Here is a 12,449-nt window from a genome sequence, read left to right as displayed (position 1 = left end):
GCCGAGGTTGAGAATCACTCCTCCACTTCCTGAGAAAAGCGAGAGAAAGGAGAGAGCAAGATAAAGGTCGAGAGGGGAAGAGAGAGAATGAGACCTGATTTCAGGGGCTCTGCCTGGCACTGGTCATTGAGGGGATTTGGAAGAATCAAGAGGCAGACACATTCCACTCGAGCAGGGGGAAAAAATGTTCAAGAAAGTAATATACTTCGAATGCGTTCCATTTAGAGCAAAACAGATGTGAAAAAGCACTTCTGAAAAGACCAGAGAGTGTTTCATTTTGTGCCAAACACTGTCCTTAGAGATGCCCCAGCTTACCAAAAAAAAAAAAAGAGTCCCCTAGAGAGAGTCCCATTTTTCTTTATTATCCGGTGAGTCTAACCAACGCCAGGATCAGGTTCAGAAGCCGGGCTGCTCACATGCGTGGCCTTCCTGGTGTTAGCTGAGGAGCAAGCTTCTGATGTCACCATGGGCTCCTCAGCGAAAGAGCCTCACCCCTTGGCTCCATGTGGGCTGTGAGCCCAGAGTGTCAGTCCCTGTGCCGTCAGCACACGCCGGCCTCGACAAGTAGGGCAGCATCGACATGGCTCCAACCTCCACCAAGAGGTACTTGCCGCTGGCAGGAAGCTGCTTCTGCAGAATTAAAAACCATCAGAGTTGATCAAAGGAAGTGCAGGGTAGGCTGGCAGGCGGGCCAGATCCTAATCTCCACTTGTTGGCCTCACACATCACTGCACATGAGTCACCCGCTGAGCTCAGCGGACATGCTGTTTGGATTAGGCTTTTACAGGCGAGGCTTGCCAAGCTTGCCTCTGCCGGCTCGCTGCACAGAGCAGCAGAGAGGCGAGGGAGGAAGGTGGGATGTGGGTTAGATGTGGTTGCCCAGGTGCCAGGGGGGGAGGCGGTTAGCTCCCCAGCTACACAGGACAGTGGCAGCAGGGGGTGGTTGTGAGTCCCACTGTCCCCCACCCATCTTCTCAGCTCAGCTCCACGAACCCCATTAGGAGCAACGGAGCCCACACCAGGCCTACACAGCCTTCCTCTCTTGCCAACTCTCCAATTAAGATGTACTATTACAGGACTCACATCTTGCCTTCACTCAACCATTTGCCTCTCAACGAGCAGAAATTCCTTTTCTCAAAAGCAGGCAACACTTCATCACTCAGGCATCCTGCTCAAATGCAGTGGAGTCCAGCAAAAAAGGGAGGGAGGTCAGAAAATAAAAATTCCTAAATTAAGAGCCAATCCATAAAAGCAGGGCTTCCCCTAGTGCCTAGCTGGTGTGACATCACCATGAGTTACTCAATGAAAATGGTGTCAGAGTAGCGGCTCAATTACACGTGGAAGATTTCCTCAAGAAACAGAAGTCTGCAGAAAATGAATAGGGGTAGAAGATATTCTGCACTTAGGTCTTCGGGGGGCTGCCTCCAGAGGGGCTGATTTCCCTGGGCAGAGAGCTAAATGGGATTCTCTTCCAAACAGTGCCTAGCAGAGTCTTGGTACTAAGGAGTGGCAGTAGAGGTAACCCAGTGGTTTGTTTTGCGATGGTAGGAACAAGATCAAAATCCTTTGTCTCCAATTCTGCCAAGTTTTGCTTCTGTGCGTGGTAACTTGGGAAGAAGCAGCCCCCATTATTTTGTAAGCCAAGGATTTTTGGCTTGTAGTCTCTGTATTCTCTTTAGAGTATTTTAGACTCTCATTTATTAAAAGCTTCTAAATGGAGGTGGCAGTTCTTGACACTTTCAAAATAAATGTTGCCACCGGTCCTTACACCACTCTTGACTCTAAACCACAAATTTCCAAACTTACCATTGTTCAATTAGCTGTAATTTTAAAAGTATTTCTTATTCCTGGCTTCAGGTTTCTTTTCACCTATCTATAATTCTCAGGGTGCTCAAATTTGCTCATGAAACCTGTCCTTTCCTTCCTTTCCTCCTTTATTATTTTCACTTAAAAATGCAAATGGAGATAGAAGGTACTACCCTGGGTAGGATTCCAGTCACTAAAGCACAGCACAGCAGTGACTGTTAGGTGAACCTGTTTGAACTCCAGCTCGGCCACCAATTCCCAATGTGACCTTGGAGCAATTTTCTTAACCCCTCACAGTTTCAAATTCCTCAGCTGTAAAATGTGGATAAAAACCACCCTGAGCTGGGGCTTCCCTGGTGGCGCAGTGGTTGAGAGTCTGCCTGCTGATGCGGGGGACACGGGTTCGTGCCCCGGTCCGGGAAGATCCCACATGCCGCGGAGCGGCTGGGCCCGTGAGCCATGGCCGCTGAGGCTGTGCGTCCAGAGCCTGTGCTCCACAACAGGAGAGGCCACAGAGGTGAGAGGCCCAAGTACCGCAAAAGAAAAAAAAAAAAAAAAATCACCCTAAACTCATTGATGAGGACTAAATGAGCTAAGGCAAGAAAAACATTCAGTAAAGTCCCTGGCACCCAGTAAACACATAATCAACGCATTATTATTTCTATTACAGTAATTACTCTGCAACCAGCATTACACAGCTAATGGTGGTAAGCTTAACTGGATTTTACCATTTAACATTTCTTCCTTCTGAAACTCCTCAGTGCCCCCAGAGAGCTGACATTTGCTTTAATCAAAAGTATTTGCTTGACGGTGCCTGTGCATCCTTCGTTAGGAAAAGACCATAGGAGAGGAGAAGGAAGAGAGGATTGTGTATCAGTTATGAAAAGAAGGTATTTTCCCTTGGGGGTTCCTTTCTATAACTAGAAGGAAAGTCTCAACTCTTGAGGGCTTGCTATGGATGGGGGACAGAGGGTGCACATTCACATCCTAATGGAATCTGTGAGTGGAGGAAATCATAGGTAGGAATGGGATGTGGCTCAATGTATCAAAAAGGCACATCTACCGAGTTTCTGCGTAGCAGGGGATGACGTAAGGAGTAGAGGTCTTTCTGTTTAGAAAGGCACCGTGATAGGCAGCATTTCTAGTGCACGGGTAGGCCCTGGGCATAATCTACAGGTGGGAGCTGAGAAAAGGGGAATTGGAGATGCTTTGCATAAAAAAAATAAGGCATGCCCCCATTTAGATTTAGTTGGGGAGAATATGTTGGAAGATTGGAATATGTGTTGGAAGATTCTCCCCTCCCTTCCTTAATATGGATTTGGACTGAGACTGATGGTTTGTCTTTGGTGGTGGGTGTGTGTGTGTGTGTGAGAGAGAGAGAGAGAGATATCTGAGAGTTACAAGCAATCAGAAGACCACAGGAAGAATGAGGAGGGGTATCTTGACTACATGCTGGCAGAGGGACCCTGAAGAGAACGAGAACTGGAGAAATGAAGCCTCCCTTGGATTGTTCTGGGCATCATCTAACTACATGGCATTATTTCTAACTGAGTAACTCAGACTTTGAGAAATGCATGGCTGTGGATTATCTTTACCTTACAGATGATCCTATTTGTGGTAAGAGGTAAGGTTGGGTTGGATCTTGTTGAGTGGGGATTTCATGGGCCGGGTTGGGGGGTTGCATTAAAATGTAAACATTGTGATAGCTTGTATTCTTTGTCTTTTGTGTGCTTTAATCCCAGCACCTAGAACAGTGCCTGGGACATCGTTTGTATTTAGTAAACATTTATTGAATGAATGAATTTTGCCATGGAGAAAAGTAGGCTCACAGAGGAAAAGAAGAAACAGAGGTTGGGCCTTGGGGCTGGTCATTAAGGATAGGAAATGGGCCATGCCTATGAAGACACCCTGCTAAGGTTTTTTCCTTCTTCCCTTGGCCTCTGGGAACAATCATGTTTAATATTCAGATTTTTTCCCCTTCTACATATTCCCAAATTTTCAATGAAGTGGTTTACACATACATGTTAGAGGTGTAGAATTAAGTGACAACACAACAAAGGCAAATGTCGCTTCCCCGCATTGTCCCTTGTATTAGTTTCCCATGGCTGGTATAACAAACTGTCACCAATGCCACAAATTTATTATCTTACTGGTCTGCAGGTTAGAAGACCTAAAATCAAGGCATCTGCAGGGCTGCATTGCTTCTGAAGGCACCAGGCAAGAATCTGTTTTCTTGCCCTTTTCAACTTCTAAGCACAGCCTGCATTCCTTGGCCTTTTCCTCACATCCCTCTGACCTCTGCTTACATTGTCACATCTCCCTCTCTGACTCTTACTCTCTTTCTCTTATAAGGACCCTTGTGGTTTCATCGTGTTCACCCAGATATTCCAGGACAATCTCCCCAATTCAAGGTCCTTAACTTAATCACATCTGCAAAGTCCTTTTGCCATGTAAGGTAACATATTCACAGATTCCAGAATGTGGACATTCTTGGGGGCCATTGTCCTGCCTACCACATCCCCGAGGCACCATCGGTGTCATGTCCAGGGAAGATGGCAGCCCTGGAACACAGGCCAAGACCCACACTCCAGCGAGCAGAGACCCTAGCTGAGTGTGGAGTTTAAGGGCAGGTGAAAGCAGAGGCATAGGCAGCAGCCTGGACTGGCTTTGGAGATGAGAGACCCATCCCTTTCTGCAAATATACTGGAGCAAAGTGATTCTTAGTGACAGAGACAGAAAGATAGAGTCTGCTTTTATGGATAGAGGGGCTGTCTAGGCAGCAGACACTGAGGTTACAGCCCTTTTCCAGTTTGGGGGTTAAGAATTTGAAACAATTTGTAAAGTGCAGTGTCTGGTTTATGGCAGGTGCACAATTCAATAAGAGCCATCTATTATTAAAACCAGAAGGAAAGGGGGCAGGGGGGCTCCAGAGCCCCAGCTGCCGGAGGAAGCAGGTCATACACAGCTCTACATCCCCAACCCCGGGAAAACAGGAAGAAGACCTGTCATGAGGGAATAAGGTATGAGGCAGGTGTGCAGAGGTAGAGTTTCAAATGCCCTTTATCTTAATTTCTTCACATACAAGCTAGGAGGAAGCATCTGGCCGGTTCTCTAATGAAACTTGGAACTCACTGCTGAAGGCAAGAAGAAAATATTTTTGTGGTTTTTCTGTGGGGGAAGAAAGCAATAAATTTTTCTGTTGTTGAAGGAACACCTTTCAGTGGTGTAGCTCTGAGAGGGATGTATTATTATTAAAGCATACGTGCCTGAAAGTTTATCACTCAGGCCATTGGGAAGCTTCACGTAGACCCTGAAGGGTAAGAACAAAGGATGAGCTGGTGGTCCCAAGCTCAAAGGTAGTCACAGTAGATACAGATTTAAGAAATTGACATTCCTACTAGAACAGCTAGGTTTTTGTGGTGAGTGTTGGCTCTGGAAAGCTCATCTGTATCTCCCCATGGATTTCTTACAGAGCCCCTGCTCAGCAAGGAGCATCTGTTTTCAGTTGGCCTGCTCTTATCAGTCGGATGTGGTAGGAGAAGAGGACAAGGTTTTGCTTTTTTTTCCACTTAAAAATTAAAAAAAAATTTTAATGTTTATTTATTTATTTTCTTATTAGTCATCCATTTTACACACATCAGTGTACACACGTCAATCCCAATCTCCCAATTCATCCCAACACACACCCCCACCCCCAGCAATCTGTATGTCTTCTTTGGAGAAATGTCTGTTTAGGTCTTCTGCCCGTTTTTGGATTGGGTTGTTTGTTTTTTTAATATTGAGCTGCATGAGCTGTTTGTTATATTTTGGAGATTAATCCTTTGTCCAATGATTCCTTTGCAAATATTTTCTCCCATTCTGAGGGTTGTCTTTTTGTCTTGTTTATGGTTTCCTTTGCTGTGCAAAAGCTTTTAAGTTTCATTAGGTCCCATTTGTTTATTTTTGTTTTTATTTCCATTACTCTAGGAAGTGGATCAAAAAATATCTTGCTGTGGTTTATGTCAAAGAGTGTTCTTTCCATGTTTTCCTCTAAGAGTTTTATAGTGCCTGGTCTTACATTTAGGTCTCTAATCCATTTTGAGTTTATTTTTGTGTATGGTGTTAGGGAGTGTTCTAATTTCATTCTTTTACATGTAGTTGTCCAGTTTTCCCAGCACCACTTATTGAAGAGACTATCTTTCCTCCATTCTATATCCTCACCTCCTTTGTCATAGATTAGTTGACCATAGGTGCGTGGGTTTATCTCTGGGCTTTCTATCCTGTTCCATTGATCTATATTTCTGTTTTTGTGCCAGTACCATATTGTCTTGATTACTGTAGCTTTGTAGTATAGTCTGAAGTCAGGGTGTCTCATTCCTCCAACTCCGTTTTTTACCCTCAAGACTGCTTTGGTTATTTGGGGTCTTTTGTGTCTCCGTACAAATTTTAAGATTTTTTGTTCTAGTTCCGTAAAAAATGCCATTGGTAATTTGATAGGGATTGCACTGAATCTGTAGATTGCTTTGGGTAGTATAGTCATTTTCACAATATCGATTCTTCCAATCCAAGAACATGGTATATCTCTCCATCTATTGGTATCACCTTTTATTTCTTTCATCAGTGTCATATAGTTTTCTGCATTACAGGTCTTTTGTCTCCCTAGGTAAGTTTATTCCTAGGTATTTTATTCTTTTTGCTGCAATGGTAAATGGGAGTGTTTCCTTCTCTTTCAGATTTTTCATCATTAGTGTATAGGAATGCAAGAGATTTCTGTGCATTAATGTTGTATCCTGCAACTTTACCAAACTCATTGATTAGCTCTAGTAGTTTTCTGGTGGCATCTTTAGGATTCTCTATGTATAGTATCATGTCATCTGCAAACAGTGACAGTTTTACTTCTTCTTTTCCAATTTGTATTCCTTTTATTTCTTTTTCTTCTCTGATTGCTGTGGCTAGGACTTGCAAAACTATGTTGAATAACAGTGGTGAGAGTGGACATCCTTGTCTTGTTCCTGGTCTTAGAGGAAATGCTTTCAGTTTTTCACCATTGAGAATGATGTTTGCTGTGGGTTTGTTGTATATGGCCTTTATTATGTTGAGGTAGGTTCCCTCTATGCCCACTTTCTGGAGAGTTTTTATCATAAATTGGTGTTTAATTTTGTCAAAAGCTTTTTCTGCCTCTATTGAGATGATCATATGGTTTTTCTTCTTCATTTTGTTAATATGGTGTATCACATTGATTGATTGCATATACTGAAGAATCCTTGCATCTCTGGGATAAATCCCACTTGATCATGGTGTATGATCCTTTTAATGTGTGTTGGATTCTGTTTGCTAGTATTTTGTTGAGGATTTTTGCATCTGTATTCATCAGTGATATTTGTCTGTAATTTTCTTTTTTTGTAGTATCTTTGTGTGGTTTTGGTATCAGGGTGATGGTGGCCTCATAGAATGAGTTTGGGAGTTCTCCTTCCTCTGCAATTTTTTGGAACAGTTTGAGAAGGATGGGTGTTAGCTCTTCTCTAAATATTTCATAGAATTCACCTGTGAAGCCATCTGGTCCTGGACTTCTGTTTGTTGGAAGATTTTTTTTTTTTTTTGCAGTACACAGGCCTCTCACTGTTGTGGCCTCTCCCGTTGTGGAGCACAGGCTCCGGACGCTCAGGCTCAGCGGCCATGGCTCACGGGCCCAGCTGCTCCGCGGCATGTGGGATCTTCCTGGACCGGGTCACAAACCCGTGTCCCCTGCATCGGCAGGTGGACTCTCAACCACAGCGCCACCAGGGAAACCCTGTTGGAAGAGTTTTAATCACAGTTTTAATTTCATTACTTGTGATTGGTCTGTTCATATTTTCTATTTCTTCCTGGTTTAGTCTTGGAAGGTTATACCTTTCTAAGAATTTGTCCATTTCTTCCAGGTTGTCCATTTTATTGGCATAGAGTTGCTTGTAGTAGTATCTTAGGAGGCTTTGTATTTCTGCAGTGTCTGTTGTAACTTCTCCTTTTTCATTTCTAATTTTATTGATTTTAGTCCTCTCCTTCTTTTTCTTGATGAGTCTGGTTAATGATTTATCAATTTTGTTAATATTCTCAAAGAACCAGCTTTTAGTTTTGATCTTTGTTATTGTTTTCTTTGTTTCTATTTCATTTATTTCTGCTCTAATCTTTATGATTTCTTTCCTTCTGCTAACTTTGGATTTTGCTTGTTCTTCTTTCTCTAGTTCCTTTAGGTGTAACATTAGATTGTTTATTTGAGATTTTTCTTGTTTCTTGAGGTAGGCTTGTATAGCTATAAACCTCCCTCTTAGAACTGCTTTTGCTGCATCCCATAGGCTTTGGATCGTCATGTTTTCATTGTCATTTGTCTCTAGGTATTTTCTGACTTCCTCTTTGATTTCTTTAGTGATCTCTTGGTTATTTAGTAATGTATTGTTTAGCCTCCATGTGTTTGTGTTTTTTACGTTTTTTTCCCTGTAATTCATTTCTAATCTCATAGCATTGTGGTCAGAAAAGATGCTTGATATGATTTCAAGTTTCTGAAATTTACTGAGGCTTGATATTTGACCCAGGATGTGATCTATCCTGGAGAATGTTCTGTGCGCACTTGAGAAGAAAGTGTAATCTGCTGTTTTTGGATGGAATGTCCTATAAATATCAATTAAATCTATCTGGTCTATTGTGTCATTTAAAGCTTCTGTTTCCTTATTTATTTTCATTTTGGATGATCTGTCCATTGGTGTAAGTGAGGTGTTAAAGTCCCCCACTATGGTTGTGTTACTGTCGATTTCCTCTTTTAAAGCTGCTAGCAGTTGCTTATGTATTGAGGTGCTCCTATGTTGGGTGCATATATATTTATAACTGTTATATCTTCGTATTGGATTGATCCCTTGATCATTACGTAGTGTCTTTCCCTGTCTCTTGTAACATTCTTTATTTTAAAGTCTATTTTATCTGATATGAGTATAGCTACTCCAGCTTTCTTTTGATTTCCATTTGCATGGAATATCTTTTCCATCCCCTCACTTTCAGTCTGTATGTGTCCCTAGGTCTGAAGTGGGTCTCTTGAAGACAGCATATATATGGGTCTTGTTTTTGTATCCATTCAGCAAGCCTGTGTCTTTTGGTTGGAGCATTTAATCCATTCACCTTTAAGGTAAATTATCCTTATGTATGTTCCTATTACCATTTTGTTAATTTTGGGGGGTTTGTTTTTGTAGGTCCTTTTCTTCTCTTGTGTTTTCCACTTAGAGAAGTTCCTTTAGCATTTGTCATAAAGCTGGTTTGGTGGTGCTGAATTCTCTTAGCTTTTGCTTGTCTGTAAAGGTTTTGATTTCTCCATTGAATCTGAATGAGATCCTTGCTGGGTAGAATAATCTTGGTTGTAGGTTCTTCCCTTTCATCATTTTAAGTATATCGTGCCACTCCCTTCTGGCTTGTAGAGTTTCTGCTGAGAAATCAGCTGTTAACCTTATGGGAGTTCCCTTGTATGTTATTTGTCGTTTTTCCCTTGCTGCTTTCAATAAGTTTTCTTTGTCTTTAATTTTTGCCAATTTGATTACTATGCATCTCAGCATGTTTCTCCTTGGGTTTATCCTGTATGGGACTCTCTGTGCTTCCTGCACTTGGGTGGCTATTTCCTTTCCCATGTTAGGGAAGTTTTTGACCATAATCTCTTCAAATATTTTGTCTGGTCCTTTCTCTCTCTCTTCTCCTTCTGGGACCCCTATAATGCGAATGTTGTTGCATTTAATGTTGTCCCAGAGGTCTCTTAGGCTGTCTTCATTTCTTTTCATTCTTTTTTCTTTATTCTGTTCTGCAGCAGTGAATTCCACCATTCTGTCTTCCAGGCCACTTATCCGTTCTTCTGCCTCAGTTATTCTGCTATTGATTCCTTTTAGTGTAGTTTTCATTTTAGTTATTGTGTTGTTCATCTGTGTTTGTTTGTTCTTTAATTCTTCTAGGTCTTTGTTAAACATTTCTTGCATCTTCTTGATCTTTGCCTCCATTCTTTTTCCGAGGTCCTGGATCATCTTCACTATCATTATTCTGAATTCTTTTTCTGGAAGGTTGCCTATCTCCACTTCATTTAGTTGTTTTTCTGGCATTTTATCTTGTTCCTTCATCTGGTACATAGCCCTCTGCCTTTTCATCTTGTCTATCTTTCTGTGAATGTGGTTTTTGTTCCACAGGCTGCAGGATTGTAGTTCTTCTTGCTTGTGCTGTCTCAGTCTTGCTCTTAAGGAGGTCATTCATTCTGTACAAATGTGGTGAACCCTTGCTGGACGTTCTAGGCACTGATCTAGGTTCAAGGGATATTACAACGACCAAAACAGACAACAAATGATAACCATGTATCAGGTTGTGATAAGTGGTCTAGAGACAGACAAGGCAGAAGAAAGGGTTGAAGAGCAGCATTTGATGTGGGGCGAGTGAGGAAGGCCCCTCTGATAATGGGGTAGTTGTGTAGAGACTTGAAAGAAGTGAAGGTGGCAAAGGGGCAAGTCACACAGACATCGCAAGAATGGGCCAGGTGGAGGGAACATCTATTGAAGCCTATGAAAGTAGCTCAGTTTTCAGCGGGCACTATGTACAGTGCTGACAGGGTTACAATATCTGTCTCCCTCCTCATGCAGAGTCCTCATCCACAATGGTGGGTGGCAGCTCCTTTGTGTCACACATCCCAATCTCCAGCCACGGAGAACTGGACCTGAGGAGGGAGGGCATCCATCCAAACTGAGCAATCTTGCATAAAGTAAGGGCAATCAATCATCAGGGAAAATCAGCAGTACGCTGCGACTGTCTCTCGAGGCTCACCTGGGGTTTTGAGTCTAGGAGGCTGGAGTTAGAAGGCCAAAGCCTGTGTGACTGAGAGTGGGTTTATCAGCCTGTCCTTGAGGCAGAGACACACCCCAAGGCTATGCTGTGCAGTCGAACCTTTCCTAGGGTGAGTCCTGCTCCTCTGCCGGTATCTCCTGAGTGCAGGCACATAGATTAGGTGCAGAGATTGCAAAGGAAGAGCACACAGCAAACAGAAATACTTACACTGAGATTGCTTAGGCTTGAAGCAACATTCCTCTAATGCTCCCTATGCACACACACTTGATAAGTAGAAACATAATTTGGATTTTTCAAAACTCTTTTTATGAATGGTGGGGTTTGTTTGTTTGTTTTTTTAAGGCACTACTTTTTTAAGAAGCTTGCGTGTTTCTATCTTGAAAATGTAATTTATGGGTGTGAGGAAGGATTTTTGTTTTTGTCTTTTTTTTAAAGGAAATTTTCAGATGAGGAAGCTTTGTCCTTTTAATACCTTGAATATCCAGGGTGGATGGAGCCAGTCAGGCTCTGACACGCCTCTTGTTCCAAGCTCTGCCGTCTCTTGGACTGCAGCCTCTCCACAGCTTACCCTGAGTTGGCTGAGCAGTTTTCTTCATGAGTAAAATGCAAATAGCAATGTTCTCAAGGCCAGAGCATTTCTTTCTCCCAGGGAGGTTGTGAATTTCTAAGGTGCTTCTCTGCTAAGCTGAGATTTCATTAACTAAATTGTGTTAAAGGCTTATTGTCATACCTTGCACTAAATATCAATACCATACAAATACCAGTAGTTGCTAAATACTAGTGCCTATAGAGGTTATGTCAAAAAAGAAAGTCCTGGGCTTCCCCGGTGGCACAGTGGTTGAGAGTCTGCCTGCCAATGCAGGGGACACGGGTTCGAGCCCTGATCTGGGAAGATCCCACATGCCACGGAGCAACTGGGCCCGTGAGCCACAACTACTGAGTCTGCGTGCCTGGAGCCTGTGCTCCGCAACAAGAGAGGCCACGACAATGAGAGGCCTGCGCACTGCAATGAAGAGTGGCCCCCGCTCTCCACAACTAGAGAAAGCCCGCGCCCAGCAACGAAGGCCCAACACAACCAAAAATATAAATAAATAAATAAATAAATTAAAAAAAAAAAAAAAAAAAAAAAAAGAAAGTCCTTTTTAGATAGAGATGCATACTGAAGTATTTATGAGTAAAATGACATTGTGTCTGGAGCTTGCTTTAAAAAATTCCAGTTAAAAAAATGTGCATATTTGTGGGGGAAGGAGATGGAATTAGGGTGCTAGTTGCAACAAGATTGGCACCTGTAGAGATTGTTCAAACTGGGTGGTAGGAACATGGGGGTTCACTATTCCATTCTGTCTCACTTTGTGTGTGTTTGAAACGTTTCATGATACAAAGTTAAAAGACAGAGAGAGAAAGAAAAATAAAATAGTCTGACCCACTCTTTTCTCTCTGGACTCTGTTATTACATAACGTCAGCAGGGATCCGAACGTGGGGAATTTGATTATGGGAGTTTTTGCAGTGTGACTTCAACAAAGGGAAAGCTTTGATGGATTATTTCTGGAGAGTGGAACAGTCAGGGTTTCCAAGAAGAGTGATGTTGAAATGACTAATGAAGATTCCTTGCTCAGTGATGCAGCCTGCGGGCTCTTGTCAAACGTTCTGGGAAATCGCGGAAGGGGCTGGCTTCGACCTGGTGGCTTAGCACTTACTTGCGCAGGGCAGGAAAGATTCACGTGCTCCCTGCAGTTTCCCTCAGTCCCTCGAGAATGGTAGTGGGATTTACTTGTACTTTATATCCAGGGCTATGGCCAGGACAGTGCAGCCGTCCAGGTCAGTCGTG

At 42.7% G+C, this 12,449-nt stretch overlaps 1 long non-coding RNA gene across 1 annotated transcript in view; it reads right to left on the bottom strand.

Annotated features, from left to right (window-relative positions):
- Positions 1 to 351: 351 nt before the first annotated feature.
- Positions 352 to 12,449, bottom strand: part of LOC116763907 — a 35,190-nt gene continuing 23,092 nt past the window's right edge. Inside the window, exon 4 of the long non-coding RNA XR_004352672.1 lies at positions 352 to 630. This is a non-coding gene — a long non-coding RNA (uncharacterized LOC116763907). The remainder of the gene's footprint in view (positions 631 to 12,449) is intronic.

Source organism: Phocoena sinus, chromosome 13 (assembly GCF_008692025.1).
Source record: "Phocoena sinus isolate mPhoSin1 chromosome 13, mPhoSin1.pri, whole genome shotgun sequence".
In the NCBI taxonomy this organism is placed as follows: Eukaryota; Metazoa; Chordata; class Mammalia; order Artiodactyla; family Phocoenidae; genus Phocoena; species Phocoena sinus.
The sequence above is the reverse complement of the archived record's forward strand: the minus strand, read 5'-3'. Positions and strand labels throughout refer to the sequence as shown.